Source organism: Erpetoichthys calabaricus, chromosome 3 (assembly GCF_900747795.2).
Source record: "Erpetoichthys calabaricus chromosome 3, fErpCal1.3, whole genome shotgun sequence".
NCBI classification, from domain to species: Eukaryota; Metazoa; Chordata; class Cladistia; order Polypteriformes; family Polypteridae; genus Erpetoichthys; species Erpetoichthys calabaricus.
Window position 1 is genome coordinate 6,654,980 of NC_041396.2, and position 17,814 is coordinate 6,672,793.

At 38.8% G+C, this 17,814-nt stretch overlaps 1 long non-coding RNA gene across 2 annotated transcripts in view; it reads right to left on the reverse strand.

Moving 5' to 3' along the window:
- Window positions 1–7,635: 7,635 nt before the first annotated feature.
- The window catches only part of LOC114647723 (uncharacterized), a 52,188-nt gene continuing 42,009 nt past the window's right edge, over window positions 7,636–17,814 (reverse strand). For both annotated transcript variants that reach the window (XR_007934571.1, XR_007934570.1), the window contains one exon: window positions 7,636–7,719. This is a non-coding gene — a long non-coding RNA (uncharacterized LOC114647723). The remainder of the gene's footprint in view (window positions 7,720–17,814) is intronic.

Below are 17,814 nucleotides of genomic sequence, written 5' to 3' on the forward strand. Positions count from 1 at the left end.
GTGTGGTTATATAGCAGCTTTATTCTTCAGTGTCACAGTGAGCAGAGTTTCAGAAAGCAGGCAATCAATATTACTCGACAGCGTCAGGGCTCTTCTGAACCCCGTTTGTCGGGTGGGGGCAAAGTTTTATACCCTTAGAACGCGTGATTTAATATCATTATGGAGTGCAACAGTCAACACTTTTATTTTACACAATCCTTGAGCCAAGTATTATCTCAGACCCCAGAGCTCCTTCTTCTATCTTCACCACAAGTTCAACGCCCCTTATGCGACATGATTTCTTGGCTCTTTTGTTATGGCGTTCAGATGTAAATAGAGGAAAACGTGATAAGGCAGACTCATGTGTGGAATGCTTAGACCTTGAGTCCCTTGAACAAATATTTTTCTGTTTGCTCATCAAAGCATGCTTTTAAAGCTTATTTCTGCTTAACTTCTCAGACATGGATTAGTACAAGGGAGCGAAGAGAACATTCATCTTTCACAATAGCAGCTGTAAATTTTAAAACATTTTCTACAACAAGAACACAGGGACAATGCTGAAAACTTGTTCAGGGCAGATTTTGCGCACATGTTAAGTTTTTCTTTATGCTGTAGACACAACAAATAAATTATCAAGTAGTGTTCTACAGAGAAGAACCGTATGGACTTTCAAATCTTGACATGATGTTATTTTGGACAATCAAGGTGAATAGGATGGACGGGCTTGATGTGCTGAATGGCCTGTTCTCATCACAGTTGTTCTAATGCTCTAATCTGCTTTCCAGACCATCTTTCATTCTCCTTAATATACTGACGCCACCACAGACACCAGCTATTTATTCATACCTCACTTGCTTAATGCCACCCTCCCCAACTCTCATTGCACCAGGTCAAGTTCTGTCTCCAGATTTAAAAATGCACGATACAGCTTCTTTCCCTTCTCCAGATTCTTTTTCTGCATTTTCTTGACAGCAAAGGTTGCATCTCTTGTTTCTTTCACTTGAATAAAATGAAACTAAATTGTGTTAACTTTCACTTTTCTCTAGAACTCTCTTAATACCTTCATTACCCGCTCCAAAGACTTGATTGCTTGGTTTGATCCACAATCTAGTGGTGCGATACATTCCTTTGAACTCGAGTGATCACACTTTGTTTTTCACTATTCAGGAATTCTCCCTTCACACACAATTGTTTCAGGTCCGTTAACCATTCAGTCTCAGGACCAGTGGTTGAAGTGGACCAGTAGTTCCCCATTCTTGCCCTGTGAGTATCAATGATTTTGACTCCAATAGTGTCTGCTCTAGTTACTGTGTATCTGCATGTTTTTGGACCTCCAGAGCCCTAGCTCTGTTCTTACAATTACATTTTTTTTGATTAGCAGACACTTTTATCAAAAACAACATACAAAAAGAGATCAACATAATCAACATTTCAGAACAAGTGTTATAGAACAAGGGTTCAAAATTGACCATTACAAGTGAGGAGCTTAGAATAAAGCATACGTGAGTTACGATTCCTGGGTTACAAAACATAAGGAAAAATAATTTTAGGGTAACATAGCTTTCATGTTAAAGAAATAGCACGTCAGAAACCTTTGCAGGCATATCAGGAAAACAGATAAAGGTCAAGTGAACAACAAAATATACTGAAAGATGACAAATAAATTTGCAGATGTCCTATAAAACAACCAGAATGGAGAGTTGTTATATGCACAGAAATGTCAGGGGTGGTGGCTCAACTCAAAGGTATAAGAAGAACCAGAATATAATATAATAGACTTTTATTTTATATAACTCATTTGGGTGTAAACCATTGAACCAACCAGAGTAAAATGTATGTATTGATTGGCACTGTATGTAAATTCAATACTTTATAAAATAAACCTCTGTTCTTTGTTTCTCTGATCATTCTGACCAGGCTGTAACAGACAAGGCATTTTGCCAAGGAGTAATTAAAAGATATAATGAACAGCTTTTCTCCTGCCTGATAAATGACTTGTCCTGTTGGAGGATGTTTCTTTCTTTAATAAGACTAGGGGGGCTCGGCCCTCTGCTCACTTCGCTCACCAACCCCCAGCTGAGCCACTTCATGGCTCTGCCGGTCACATATGGGTAAGCAGATGTACAATTTAAACAGATTGTTATTTTCATTGGAACTGTTACATATGCATAATAGACCTAACTATTTTAGATTGCACCGATTAATTAACCATAGTAAAAAATAGTGAAACGTAATAAATGGAAAGAAAACGTATATGCTTTTTCATTGACGTCATTTTTATTAAGTTCAAAATAAGCTAAATTTTTTTTTTTTTGCTACCTGTAAAACTTGTGCTTCTTCATTTTCTTTAAATTGAAGCATATTCTGACGTGGTAAATGAATTTGTATTAATTCAACAGAATGACTTCAACTGTGCATTGGCAATTCCATTAAATGCCACCCACTTCCCATTCCACTGATGTATCAAATATCTAAATATGCTTGTACTTCATCCTGAGATTGTTCTTTGGATACACTCTATCGTGCCCTTTATGAATGTACTTCTAGATGTACTTAATACTCATAACCAATGCACAATACTTGACATTAATATGAGCATTGAATTGTTTGAGCATGTTTGTTTATACAGTACAATCATTGAATTATTGATCATCACAATTTTAACAACTTTCTTTCCGTGATAAGTTTGTTGTTCATGACTATTATCTCTAAGTCAACAATTAGGAAAGCCAGCCTTAGTCATATCTGTTGAATTAAATGAAAGCTTTAGAAAATTTCTTTAAACACTTTTTTCTTTTGAGTCCCAACATACTGAATCTTTAAAATGAGGTTTCTCTGTTTGGAATTTCAGCACAGACGAAACAATTTACATCATCAGGAGGTAATAATTTATTTTGCAAAGTAACCAATAAATGCATGTGAGGGTTTTGCAGATAAATTTTGTGTAAAGTTCAGTACTTTTGGACATATGGATTTGTATCCATTATTGGCTGTAGAATTTCTAATACGTCTGATCGTTTAACTCTTTCAATTCTATTTTGCATCACTTCTACGTGATCATAAATATAAACCTGACCAAATTGTGGTTTCTTTGAAATTAAACTTGTAGTAGCTTTAATTGTTGCAGGACCACAGATTCTCATAGCGTATGGTTCTGAATCGTGTATATCTACATTTTGAGCATTGAATGATGAGAACGTGAACTGATTATTGTAGATTTGGATATTTTGCCTGTAGTGTTTGTGGATTTCACTTTCACCAAACAGCAAATCTTTTAATTTTCACAGATATGCTTCCTCATTGGGAAGAAACACTACTTTTCCCTGATGGTAACACAAATTAGACAATCTACAAGTATCCGACTTAAACTTTAAAGCCGAACAATATCTATATATTTCTGTCATATCACCTTCATTCCAAAACTTTGGTTGTAAACCGATTTGGTTGTGAACTGAAGCAATTTCCCCCATAGGATTGTATGTAAATACAATTAATCCGTTCCAGACCATAAGAACTGTATGTAAATATATATATTTTTTAAGTTTTTAAGCATAAATATAGTTAATTAAACCATAGAATGCACAGCGTAATAATAAACTAAATTTGAAAACATTGAATAACACTGAGAAAACCTTGAACAACAAAGAAAACTAACATTGCAATAGTTTGCGCTATAGCACTACCAACTGCTGGCTAAAAACACTTTTTTTTAATGAGTTTTAAGCACAGGGAAAAAAATGAACATTTGAAAACCGTAATTTAATAAACCACCAAGAAAAGTAACATTGCAACAATGCACGCTATGAGCCGATCGCTGTAACCAGAAGTGAAAACAAAATGAAGCCCAGTGCATTCTTTAACTGCCTTCCTACCTTATGCGTCCAGCTCTCTCTCTCTCTCCCTGCCTGTGTGTGTGCGTCTCTCTCTCTCATGTGCCTGTGTGTGTGTGTGTCTCTGTTTCATTTGTGTGTCGCGCTCTCTCTCTCTCTCTCTTGCTTGCTGCACAGGAAATGCACAGGAGAGACTGAACATGTACAAACCGAAAGGAAAACTGGCTTATTCGTATACCGAGTGTGTGGTTGTGAACTGAGGCAAAAGTTTGGCGAACTTTTTGGTCGTAAACTGGTTTTTACGTGTTCGTGAACCAAAGTTCCACTGTATCTCTTTTCGCTGTTCTGTTACTTCATCGAGTAATAATTTCCATTTGTTAGTGCTAATGTGATCTTTACTCTCAGTTTTTTGAGCCTTTTGATTTTTACTGCTTTCATAATCTCTAACCTGCTCTGCATGTGTATCGTGTCAACATTTTTGAACCTCTTTACGATATTCTACTTTGTGAGATTACTGTGTGAGTAGTTAAAAATGGTTGAGATGAGGGCATGACTTGAAAAAATCTAATGGCCAAGGTCTCAACTCACAGGACTTGAAAAAATCTTCCAAAATGTCTTGTCTCATCGCAGGATTTTTTTATTATAATAGAGAGATGTGAAATTTCTACCACAAACCTAACAGCTAATATAAATTGGACAGAACTTCACTGACCAAGGGTCCTAAAACACTTCCTAAACACATTGAGGGAGTCAGAAGTTCAAATGGAGGTGGGTCGCTCATTCCATCAGCTAGGAGATACACACAAATAAGTCTGGACTTAGATTTGATGCCACTCACTCAGAGGTGTTGACAAGTCTGATGAGAATATTCATCAGCAGATCAGCAGTCATAAGTGGTTTGAGAAGGAGCATAGGACCTCAGAAGCTTGTCCATATATACAGGTGTTGACCCATTAACTACTCTGTAGGCAAGCAGTAAGGATTTGAACTTAATACGTACTGCTACATGAAACCAGTGTTGCGTTCTGAAAAGAGAAGTAACATGTCCTCGCCTCTACTGCTTGAACACCAAACATGCTGTTGCATTTTAAGTCATCTGCAGTGGCTCTGTGACACATGCTGGTACTCCTTCCAGCAGAGAGTTGCAGTAGTCTAGATGTGACAAGACTAAAGTAAGGACCTGGAGTTGTTCTGCACACTTTATCAGACATAGTCTGATCTTGTGAATATTGTATGGAGTGAATCCGTAAGACCAAAGAAATCATAGCAACATGGTACCTATTTCACCTTCCCACATTTTTTTACAGTCTTGGTTGTTGTTAGCAATCGTTAGCCAAGCTGAACAGAGATTTGGTGCTGAATAGACAGAAGAGCTGTGATAACAAGAATGCCTGTCTTTACCAGGTTGAGCTGGAGATGGTGTTCCTTCATCCATGTTGCAATATCAGTGAGACATGCACAGGTTTTAGTTAATACCTTGTGGCCCTCTGGAGGGAATGGCAAGTAAAGCTGCGCATCATTGGCATGGCACTGGTAGGAAAACCCAAGGGGACATGATGATAGGGCCTAGTGAGACCTAATCCAAGTATATCCAGTGCTGGAAGTGAAAACAAGTTACTGTTGGTACTGTGCTTAGGGCAATATGGTGATAATCCGATCAAATAGTGGAGTGGTGAGGGTTATTCACCAGTGAAGTTTCAAGTGCCGGGATACATCAACATTCAGTCAAAGCTTGGGGTGATGGTGCTGGTATTCTATGTTGAAGGTACACTGCGGAAAGTTGCTGGTATTCTGTATTGAAATTAGTGGAGGTGCCGGTACTGCATACTGTGCATATCATCATGTTTTGGGACCTCCATGGGGGAAAACTCCACCATTATTAAGAGCAAAGAACAAGGAGTGCCACCTGTTCTGTTTTTGGTTTTCGTTTCAGCTACTGCTTAGGACATCTGGCTGCAACTCCAGCCAGGCCTGTTGCATTCCTGATCTTCAATTTTTCAGTGCTTCAGACACCTAGCTCATAGTAACTTATTTATTTCACACCATTTTGATTTATTTTACAAGGGGGATCTGCCCCTTGGCTCGCTTTGCTCACCAACCCCTGGGCATTCGCCATGCGCCAGCCACTTTACGTCTCTGCTGCTCGCGTATATGGATTTCACTTTCATCAAACAACAAATCTTTTAATTCTCGCAGATACGCCTCTTCATTGGGAAAAAACACTACTTTTCCCTGATGGCAACATAAATTAGACATTCTACAAGTCTCCGACTTAAAGTTTAAAGCCGAATAATATCTACATACTTCTGTCATATCACCTATCTTCATATATTCGATCTCTTTTCACTGAGTAATAATTTCCATTTGTTAGCACTAATATGATCTTTACTATACGTTTTTTGAGACTTTCCAATTTTAGTACTTTCATAATCTCTAACCTGCTCTGCATGTGTATCACGCCAATGTTTTTGAACCTCTTTAAGATGTTCTACTTTGTCTACTACTCTTTGTCTTTTATTTCCGACCCCGCTTGAAGCTGAGAGCACAGGGACTGGGTCTGACAATAGCATTCACATGAATGAGAAGTGAGTGGGCCGTGGGCGTGGTTGTAAATGTTTGAGAGGAGGGTGGGACTTCTCAAAATCTCTTGGCAAAAAGTCTCATCTCACGGGACCTGAAATTATCTCAGAGAAAGTCTCATCTCAGGATCTCCGTTTATAATAGAGAGACTATTTTTTAGGTTTCCAACTTGATTAATTAATAAGTAAAGGCGGCTTCTTTATAGTTTGTGATAATTGTCGACAGGTGCAGCCAGGAAGTGAAGGGTGTCCAGTTTGGTGGCCTTAGAATGGCATCAATGCTTTTTGTAGACAATGTTATCTTCTTGTCTTCATAGAACTGTGAACTTCAGCATACATTGCGACGATTCGTGACCAAGTGTTAATCGCCAAGGATGAGTACCAGCACCTCCACATCTGCAGCCATGGTCCTCAGTTGGAAAATGGTAGGCTGCCCTCTCTGAGTGGAATTTAAGTTACTGTCTCAAGTGGAGGAGTTTAAGTACTTGGAGTCTTGTTCATGAGTGAGGAGAAAAGAAATGGTGTGATCAACAAACAGACCAGGAAGACGGGTGCAGTTACCATAGTGATAAAGCAGAAGCTGAACCAGAAGGTGAAGCTCTTGATTTACCAGTCAATCTACATCTCTGCCCTCACCTATTGTTATGAGCTTCTGGTAATGACCACAAGAATGAGACCACGAGTAATAGTGATCAAAATGAGCTTTCTCTGCACTGTGCTTGGGCTCTCCTTTACAGGTAGGGTAAGAAGCACAGACATTCAGGAGAGGTTCGGAATAGACCCACTGACGCTTCACATCAAGAGGAGCCAATTGAGGTGGTTTGGGCATCTGATATGGATGACTCCTAGATGCCTCCCTGTGGAGGTTTTAAAGGTACGGCCAGCTGGGAGGAGACCTCAGGGAAGACCCAGGGCTTGTTGGGAGGATTATATCTCCCAGGTCACCTGGGAAAACCTTGGAATCCCACTGTATGTGTTGGCAAGTGTGGCTGGGACATTAAAGTATAGACCTCACTTCACTTCAGATAAGCAGTGGAAAATCAATGAATAAATACCAAATGAATCATCAATAAAGGGGACTGGATATCTCACTAAGGTACATAAACACAGGGTACTTGTAGTAGTTCTATAACAGTCATCAAACTTGACTCTTCAAAGGAAATTGTCTGCAATCAAAAGAATCAAAGAGAGCCATCATGGCAAAAATCTATGTATGAATCTGGATTAACAATTGAAGACACAAGGAATAGGTATGCATGACTACTTTATTAATTGACTACACAGTGTTTTTAGTGATTAAGGTCTTCAGTGGATGCTTGATGTCTCTTCATCTGAGGATAAAGGAGAAACAAAGATGAATGAGCAGATTACAGAAAATGTAACAATTAAACATTCAGTCAAAGGACTGCAGGATTACAAATGGACAAGAAGGCCAGTTGTCAACACAGGGGATGAGACTAAGGAGTCAAGATGGGTTACAACACACAAGAGATTTTTAACAAACTTAAATAGACATGAGTGAAACGATTCACATAAAATAGGATTTGTAGAGAACATTAGACGCATAAGAAATTTCACAAAAAAGAGGAAACCACTTAATCCATCAAACCCATTTGTTTAGCTCATTGCTAAGTTGCTCCAACTCCATGTGAAATGTGCTGGATTGAGAAAGTATTCAGTCACCTTCACTATCCACCCATTGTATGGTGTTGTAGATTTCATTTTCAAAGGAAAAATGGTCAATTTTTGTCCATCAGTCTACACTCAATAACCCAAAATGACAACATAAGAACATATTTTTCAGAGCAGTTTGTAAATTGTTAAAAATCTAAAACTGAAATCTCTCATATATTCCTAGAAGTACTCAGACAGTTTGCTGTGTCACTCCACATCGTGGTCAGGTTCATCCTGTTTGCTTTAGTTAGATCCATAATAACTTTGCAAGATGCTGAGAAATTAGTTCATGCTTTTGTTTTCAGTCGGCTAGATTACTGTAATGCACTCCTCTCAGGACCACCCAAAAAAGACATCAATGGATTATAACGAGTGCAGAATGCAGCTGCTAGAATCTTAACTAGAATAAGAAAATCTGAGCACATCTCTACAGTTCTGATATCACTACATTGGTGACCTGTGCCATTTAGAATATGACTTTCAAATACTGCTTATGGTTTACAAAGCCTTCAATAATCTGCTCCATACTCTATTTCAGAATGACTTTCACCTTATACTCCAAATCGTAACCTTAGATCTTCAAATAAGTGTCTGCTTATAATTCCTAGAGCTAAACTTAAAAGAAGTGGTAAGGTGGCCTTCTGCTGTTATGTGCCTAAAATCTGGAATTGCTGACCAATAGAAATTTGCCAGGCTAATATGGTGGAGCACTTTAAAAAACTGCTGAAAACTCATTATTTTAACATGGCTTTATCACATCTTCATTTTAGTGTAACCCTGATATTCTGTATATGCATTAAATAATCATTTTTTTCATATCTCCACAATCCGTACCCACTCCTACTTTCTCTGCTGTTCTTTTTCTGGTTTTCTGTGGTGGCGATCTGCACCACCACCACCTGATCAAAGCACCGTGATGTCCCTACATTGATGGTTTGAAGGCCAGATGTTCACATGACCATCATTGTCAAATTCTTCCACATGAAGCCTGAAAACCATGGGGACTGATTGAAATCATTTATGTTAGGTAGAATGCCTAGAGGGGGCTGGGTGGTCTTGTGGCCTGGAACCCCTGCAGATTTAATTTTTTTTTTCTCCAGCTGTTTGGAGTTTTTTTGTTTTGCTTGTTCTGTCCTCCTGGGCCATCAGACCTTATTTTTATTCTATGGCAATTAGTATTGCTTAATTTTATTTCTGCATTTTGTCTTTTTGCTCTTTCTTCATCCTGTGAAGCACTTTGAGTTACATCATTTGTATGAAAATGTGCTATTTAAATAAATGTTGTTGTTATTGTTGTTGTTGTTTAATGATCCTTGAACTGTGCCAAGAACTTGATTGGAGTCCATCTGTGACAAACTGACTAGATTGGACATCATTTTGAAAAACACACATGTGTCCCCGTGTATAGAAGGTCCCACAATTCACACTGCATGTGAGGACAACCACAAAGCCATGAATTTCAAGGAGCTCTCTGAGGACCTCCAAAAACAAATTGTTGTGAAGCCTGAATCAGGCCAAAGTTATCAGACCATTTCTAAAGGTATGGAGTGATCAAAGTGACCTCATGAAATGTGAAATAGAAGTAGTTTGGAACCACCATGACTCATCCGAAAGCTGGCCGTTCAGCCACATGGAGTTACCAGGCATGAAGGAAATTAGACAGAAAGGCAACAAAAAACCCAATTGTCGTCTGCTAAGATATGAGAACCTGTCAGAAGGACGACCATCTTGTCAGCACTTCATCAATCAGGCATTTATGGTAGAGAGGCTTGATAGAAGTAGAAGGCATGCAACAGTTTAAAGCAGGGGTCCCCAACCCCCGGTCTGCGACACACTACCGGGCCGCAGCCGTCTGACAGCCGGGCCGCGAGAGAACTGCCGGCAACGGAGACTCACTCAGACTTTTCAGAACACGTGGCGGGTGGGGCTTTGCAGCGGCACAGAGAGAGGAGAGAGACCGAGGTGAGAGAGTATTACAACAAAGTATTTTTATGGTCCTGACAGTTTCCCCATATGACACGAGTCTATAGAAATCTCGTTACTACGAAGTACATTCAGCAGATGCTTTCATTACAACGAAGTGACCTTGAAATGCTTGAATGAATCATCCACAGTGCAGTTAGATCTGTGGTCGCAGCTCAGTTGTACACATTTACACAACGATCCCCAAACAGAAACATTGTAAAAAAAAATTCTTTCTTCGAACTTTCCTCGTACTGTTTTTTTTTTTTTCCTGTTTTTGTTTTCTGTGGTTTTCATTGATTCCTTTTGCTTATTGCTTGTCAACATTTGAAAAACATCCATTGGAATTTAACTCATTGTCACCCTCCTATAGAAACGGCAGACACGAAAAAAACGATAACAGTGTTAATGTTTGTGATGTGCAATCTGTTGGAATGGCAACTGCAAAGCATATGTCTTTGTTATAAAAAATGAAGAAAAATCTCTGGTTTCAAACGTATGTGAACTGCTTAATAACTTAATAATAATAGAAATGTTATGTAAATTGTATATAAAACTACCCACGCCCCAGAACCATCCCCCAGACCGGTCCGTGGAAAAATTTGCATCTAATAAAGTGGTCCTTGCTGTCAAAAAGGTTGGGGACCACTGGTTTAAAGGACCCTTAGAGCTTTAGGAAAAAGATTCTCTTGTATGATGAGACAAAAATGTAATTCTTTGATTCTCCCTAATACCATCCCTAAGGTGAAATATGGTAGTAGTAGCATCATGCTATGGGGATGTTTCTCAAAGACAAGGACAGGGAGACAGGTTAGAACTGAGGTAAAGATTAATGCAGAAAAATACAGAAAGGTCCTTGAAGAAAACCTGATCCTGAATGCATGCCACCTCAGACTGGGGTTACGGTTCACCTTTTAGCATTACAATGACTGAAGTGTACAGCCAAAATAAAGATGGAGTGGCTTCAGGAGAAATCTCTGACTGTCCTTGAGAATGATCCATCAAAAGCACAGAATAAAATCTCGCAGAACATAGAAGATAGAAGTTTACAGACACTTTCCATCCAGTCTAACAAAGCTTGAGGGGATCTATCAGGATCAATGGGATAAACTGGCAAAATCCAGCTGTTGCAAGCTTGTAGTACCTCATCTATGAATGAGAAATTTCAGCTTTTGATTTTGAATATATTTTCAAACCTTTCTGAAAACATGCTTGTGTTTTGTCATTAATAATGTTTTGTCATGCAATAAGATGCTGCAGATGTTCTATCAAACAGTTGTGGCGAGCGCCCTCTTCTACGCAGTGGTGTGCTGCGGAGGCATCATTAAGAGGAAAGACGCCTCACGCCTGGACAAACTTTTGAGGAAGGCAGGCTCTATTGTTGGCATGGAGCTGGACAGTTTAACATCTGTGGCAGAGCGAAGGGCGCTCAGCAGGCTCCTATCAATTATGGAGAATCCACTGCATCCACTAAACAGTGTTATCTCCAGACAGAAGAGCAGCTTCAGCGACAGACTGCTGTCACTGTCCTGCTCCACTGACAGATTGAGGAGATCGTTCCTCCCCCAAACTATGCGACTCTTTAATTCCACCCGGGGGGGTAAACGTTAACATTTAACATTATACATAGTTATTGTCTGTTTTTCACCTGCATTATTATCATTCTTTAATTTAATATTATTTATTGTATCAGTATGCTGCTGCTGAAGAATGTGAATTTCCCATTGGGATTAATAAAGTATCTATCTATCTATCTATCTATCTATCTATCTATCTATCTATCTATCTATCTATCTATCTATCTATCTATCTATCTATCTATCTATCTATCTATCTATCTATCTATCTATCTATCTATCTATCTATCTATCTATCTATCTATCTATCTATCTATCTATCTATTATTGATAATTGAGTGTAGACTGACGGGCAAAATGGTAAATTTATCCATTTTAAAATTAAATCTACAAAACAATACATTTTGAAGAAAGTGAAGAAGTCCGATTACCTTCTTAAGATAATGTAAGACCCTCAATTCTCATCAGAAAACAGTTGTTTCATTTTTAGAGTGAAATGTACTGCCTACAACATCTTGAAGTAAGAAAAGCAGAAAAAAAATTTGAAGTGTGAACCAATGACTAACAGAGACAAAGCAAAGAATTTGTGAAACATGAAACAACAAACTAAAAAGAACTAAAGTTGATGTTAACTCTGAGAATGACTTGGGCTCAGAATTTTATGTAACTATGGTGTATGGTGTCACACACATATGCCTTGTAGACAGCTTCAATGCTCTGGTGGTGGTAATTCCTCACCGATCTGAAGTTTGATGCTGTTTACTTGCATCTCTTTTCTTCCTCCCTCTACAGAATAAATGATTGACAACCCTACCACCTCTAACATCACTTCTGGTGTCTGTCCACCAGGACCTGCCACTTCTTGCCTGGCCTGTACTTAATCGTAAGTGTCGCCATATTGGATCAGTCACTCTTGACACTCATGTCTTTGAAGGCGTTTTTTCCCCTTCTTAATGTATTTATACTTCATGTTAGTTTTTTATTTATATGTGGTTTGCCTGCAGGTGCCCCAACTCTTTATGCTTGTTGGGATTTTCATTACAACAGTTAAGCCCGTGTCAGACTCAGGGTAACATGTAATGATCCACTTTACATTGTTAAGCCCTAAGAACTCAAGGGACAGTATTCTGCTGCCATCTAGTGGATGAAATAACATCATGGTGCAAAAAATAATTTTTCTATACGTTCTACCACTTCATGGTAACTCTTTTGTAATTTTTCAATATTCATGACTGGAGCAGAGCCTTCATCCAAAAACACAATGGCAAATGAAAAGCCCTACAGCATATTTTAGAACAAACTGAAACTGAATCATTGCTAGAATTGTGCAGTAGTGACGATGATGTGAATTGATCACCAAACATCGACATGGATAGTGAAACTAACACCTGTCTGGTAGATCCCGTCCTGCCTTGTTTTGGTGGTATTCATGTTTGCAGTATTCTTCTTACAACTGCAGACAATCCTGCTGACTTTCTTGTTGTACATTTATGAGTAACCCCACTATCAAGATGCCTGTAGATCATGATTATCAGGACTATTTATGATTTGCCAATGACAGTTTGGTGGACAAAATAGTTGCTGAAATGAATCAGTATACTGAGCAGTGTCAAAAAAGTCACAGTAAAACATTTGCTTGTCACAGTCGCAGACAGCCTGTCTCTGCAGATGACATGTGAGTGTTTTTCAATCTCCTGATACAGCAGTTCATAGTGGGAAAGCCAGTCCATAGATGGTGCTGGTCCACTAACTAATTGATACCCATCTCTGATGAAGTTAAGACTGAATATCGTTTATCACTCGTTACAAAATACCTACATTTCACTAATCATGACGACTATGATGAAGTTAATCATCCAGAAGCAAAACTATAAATACTGTGGGATGTGTATGAGGTGATCATCAAAAATATGCAGAAGAGGTATGTTCCCGATTGTGACTTAAGTATTGACAAAACACTTATGGGTTATGATGGAAGGCTGTCTAGGAAACAGAGCATCATATTAGAATAATCTGGATGAGAACAGGCCATTCAGCCCAATAAAGCTCACCAGTTCTATCCATTGAATTCTTCCAAAATAACATCATGTCAAGTTTTGAAGGTCCTTAATAATAATAATAATCCTTTACATTTATATAGCGCTTTTCTCATTACTCAAAGCACTCTACACACAGGGAGGACCCGGGATGCGAACCCACAGTTTTCTTACTGCAAAACAGCAGCACTACCACTGCGCCTCCTGTGAGGATTAAAGTCCTACTGTCTACCACACTGTTTGGTAACTTATTCCATGTATCTGTGGTTCGCCATGTGAAGAAAAACTTCTTAATGTCTGTGCAAAATTCACCCTTAACAAATTTCCAACTTGTGTGCCCATGTTTTTGATGAACACATTCTAAAGTCACAGTCTCAATCCACTTGACTAATTCCCTTTCATAGTTTAAAAAATTCAATCATGTCTCCTTTTCATCTCCTTGTGCTTCAACTGAAAAGGCTCAGCTCTTTTAATCTTTCCTTATCCTTTGTAGTCCTGGAATCATCCTAGTTGCTCTTCTCTGGACTTTTTCCAGTGCTGCTATGCTATCACTTGATCAACTTCCTTTTGCTGTTTATACCACTGCTTAAGCCAACAAATAGTAAATTTTTCCAGGCTTCAACTTCACATTTGCTGAAATTCTTTTTTTCATGTACTTTTGCCATTGTCTTTCAACCAAACACTGAATGGCGAAGGTGATACTGTCATGCACAAGCAACATAAAAAATATTACAAAATAAATCTTTTGACGTTTGCTTGAACAGTGCCTATGTGAGTTGGCAACTGTTACTAAACAATTTGCACAAAGGACATGCACTAAATCTGAACCAGTACCTCAGTGGACATGTGACTTATCTCTTCTACTGTGATTCTGTTAACAGTTTGGCATTCACGTGTTTCTGTTACACATGATAACATTTTTTGTTGAAAATAAAACTCAAACTTTTAGTTGCCACACTAGGGAGGTTACCCAAAGATGATTGGAACACAGACAGAGCAAACACAATGACAGACTCATATGGTACTCTCACACTCAGTGCCTTACCTTTAATTGTCATAACATACCGTTCGAGCCATTACTGTAAGAGAAGTCATGCATTAAAATGATATACTCTGAAAAAGAAATGTCCAACATTCTGCTAAGGAATAAAATAAACACAAATAAATCAAAGATATCTCACTTAAACATTTACATTTCAGGTGGACTCAAAAAAGGAGACCCAGGAAATTCATCAACCACAAATACTACTACTAATAATAAGAGGAATAATAATAAGAACAATTCTTTATATTTACATAGCACTTTCCTCATTGTTCAACTTTACATAGTGAGTGGGGAGCTACAACTACCACCAATGTGTAGCATCAACCTGGATGGTAGAACAGCAGCCATTTTTGTAGCAGTATGCACATCACAGATTAGCTGTAAGGTGGTGAAGTGGTGAGAGATACTTAGCCAATTACAGACAGGGGATGATTAGGGGACCAGATTGACTAGGCCATGGTGGGCAATTTAGCCTGGACATTGGGGTACTCCCTGCTCTTTATGAAGGATCTGTTATGAGCACAGAGAGTCAGGACCTCGATTTTACGTCTCAGCTGTCATTTTTACAGCATTGGACAAATCATCGCTGCTATCACTGACTGCAGAAGTTCACAGTTTTGTATTTTACGTTGGCTTCTTCAAAGAGAAACTCATATCCTCTGTGTGTCCTGATAATTATACACACAGATATACTATTTCTGCATTGCACCCCACCTAAATTTTGAACCGTGTTGTATTATCTTTTCTTTGCACTGTAATTTTGAAGTATAGTGCAGAATAACAAAACTGCTCAGTTATGCCATAATAACATTGAATTAAATTGAAGAAAAGAGCTATTGTGAATAGGAGGAACGATAGGGTGAGGCCTTGGTGAGACTGTAGTTTATGTAATTTGTGCATATACTCCTCAAGTGGGCTGTGAGGAAGAGGAGAAGGATATTTTCTGGGAGCAAATGGATGAAGACCTTAGCACAGTGCAAAAGGTGGAAAAGGTGATTGTTGGTGGTGGTTAAATGGGCTTGTTGGTAACAGTAGAGAGATGATGAAGAGTAGACATGGAGTGTGGAAAGTAGGGGAGAGAAATAGGGAAGGGGAACGGATAGTAGCTTTTGCCATGGCATCTTATTTTGTAATAGTTAACACATTCTTTGAAAACAAAGTAAATCAACTTGTGAAAGCTGATTTTGGAAAAGCAAATAGACTGTCTAAAGTGTAGAAGATTTGTAAGGTTATAAATGATAAAAGTGTGACTGTGCAGCATAAAGTGGTGGTAATGGACTGGAACATCAGAATCAGCAGGAGAGCAAAACCAGAGCAAACAACACCATGGATAAAGTGGTGGAGATGTAAAGATCAAGAACCTTATGAACAGATTTAAAGAGAAAGAGAAAATGTGGAGGAATGGTGGAAGAAGAATCACAAAGTGTGCAGGATATGATAAAGGCTAAGAAGGAGGCAAATAAGACATGGTACCAATCTGTGAGGGTGGAAGATAAAGAAACGTATTGGTATACAAACAAGGAAGCAAAGAAGGCAGTGGCCCGGGGACAGGTTTGGAGAAGGTGTATGAAAAATTGGAGACAAAAGAGAAGGACCTTTGGAATAATGAAAATGAGGAACAAGGCTGGGAAGGATTTTAGTCAGAAAAAGCAGATAAAAGATGAGCAAGGTGCGGTCTTAAATGAGAATGATAGAAACAAAAATAGCTGGAAGAGGTACTGTGAAAAGAAGAAGAATGAAGACAATCAAAGAGTGGTATTTGGGGTTGGAGTCTCAAATGAAGGACCAGTACCAAGAATAAGGTGGGCAGAAGTAAAGGAGTCACTAAAAAGAATGGAAAATGGAAAGCAACAGGACTGGAGTAAATGCCAGTAGAAGTGTGGAAGAGGTTAGGAGAAAAAGGACTAGATGTGTTGTGGAATATAATGTAGAAGATCTGAAAAGGAGCGAATATCAGAGCAGTGTAGAAACAGCGTGACTGTACCCATGTATAAGGAGAAGGGAAATATTCAGGATTGTAGAAACTACACAGGGACAAAGCTAATGCCACACACAATGAAAATTTGGGAAAGGGTTAAAGAGAGAAGGCTTAGCGGTGAGACCTCAATAGGGGAGGAGCATTTGGTTTTATGCCAGGGTGAGGAACAACTGATGAAGTCTTTGCATTGAGAAGCTCATAGAGAAGCATTGGGAAACACATGAAGGTTTGCATATGAAGTTCATTGATTTGGAGAAGGTGCAATGGCAAGAGGTGTGGTGGTGCATGAGAAGCAAAGGAGTACCAGAGACGTATGTGAGGGTTGGGCAGTTAAGGGAGCACAGAAGGAGAAGACATTAGATGTGGCAGAAATGAGATTGTTGAGATTGATATGTGGAGTTACAAAGAAGGACAGAATAAGAAATTAGATAATCTGAGGTTACAACAAGTAAGTTGATCAAGCACACCAACCACACAAAGAAGTAGGAAAAGATGAAGAGGATGATGAAGACAGAAAATAAGGAGAAATCATAACAAATTTTGCATTACTGGAGAACAGACATTACAAATGGTCTATATGGGGTGCCACCTTTTCAGCTGACAGATTTCAGGTAAACAACTGAGGCCTGAAACTTTTGTCAAGATGGACAGGAGTGAAGTGTATCATGGGAAAGCTGAAAGGCAAAGCAGGAACATCTGTTTGCAGCTTATTGCAGTTTTTGATTCTCATTCAACATTCCTGTGTTTTGAGAATCTTCTAGCAGAAGAAAGCCTAATGCTCAATCTGGGTGAGAAGTGGGGACAGGCTGCCCATTATTAGAAAGTTTATCAAAAAGAGTCTCAGTTCAGTTTTGAGTTTAGTTTAAGTTCAACTACTGCTTTGCTGAAAAATGAAGTGTTTGCTTGTGGTCTTCCTGAAACTGTGAGAGGAGTCACAGACATTAAAATGGAGACTGCTATCTGGCTTTTGCCATTGCCTTTTAACAAAACACTGAACGGAAGGGGCTATTTACGTTAATTTGCATATTCAAATATGCAAAGTTTGGAGAGGAGTTGGAGGGTTGTAGGCACTTGCATGTTTGTTAAAATCTTCATTAGTTGGGATTTATAATGGGGAAGTGCATTGAACTTTGCTTACTCACAGTTTCATGTAT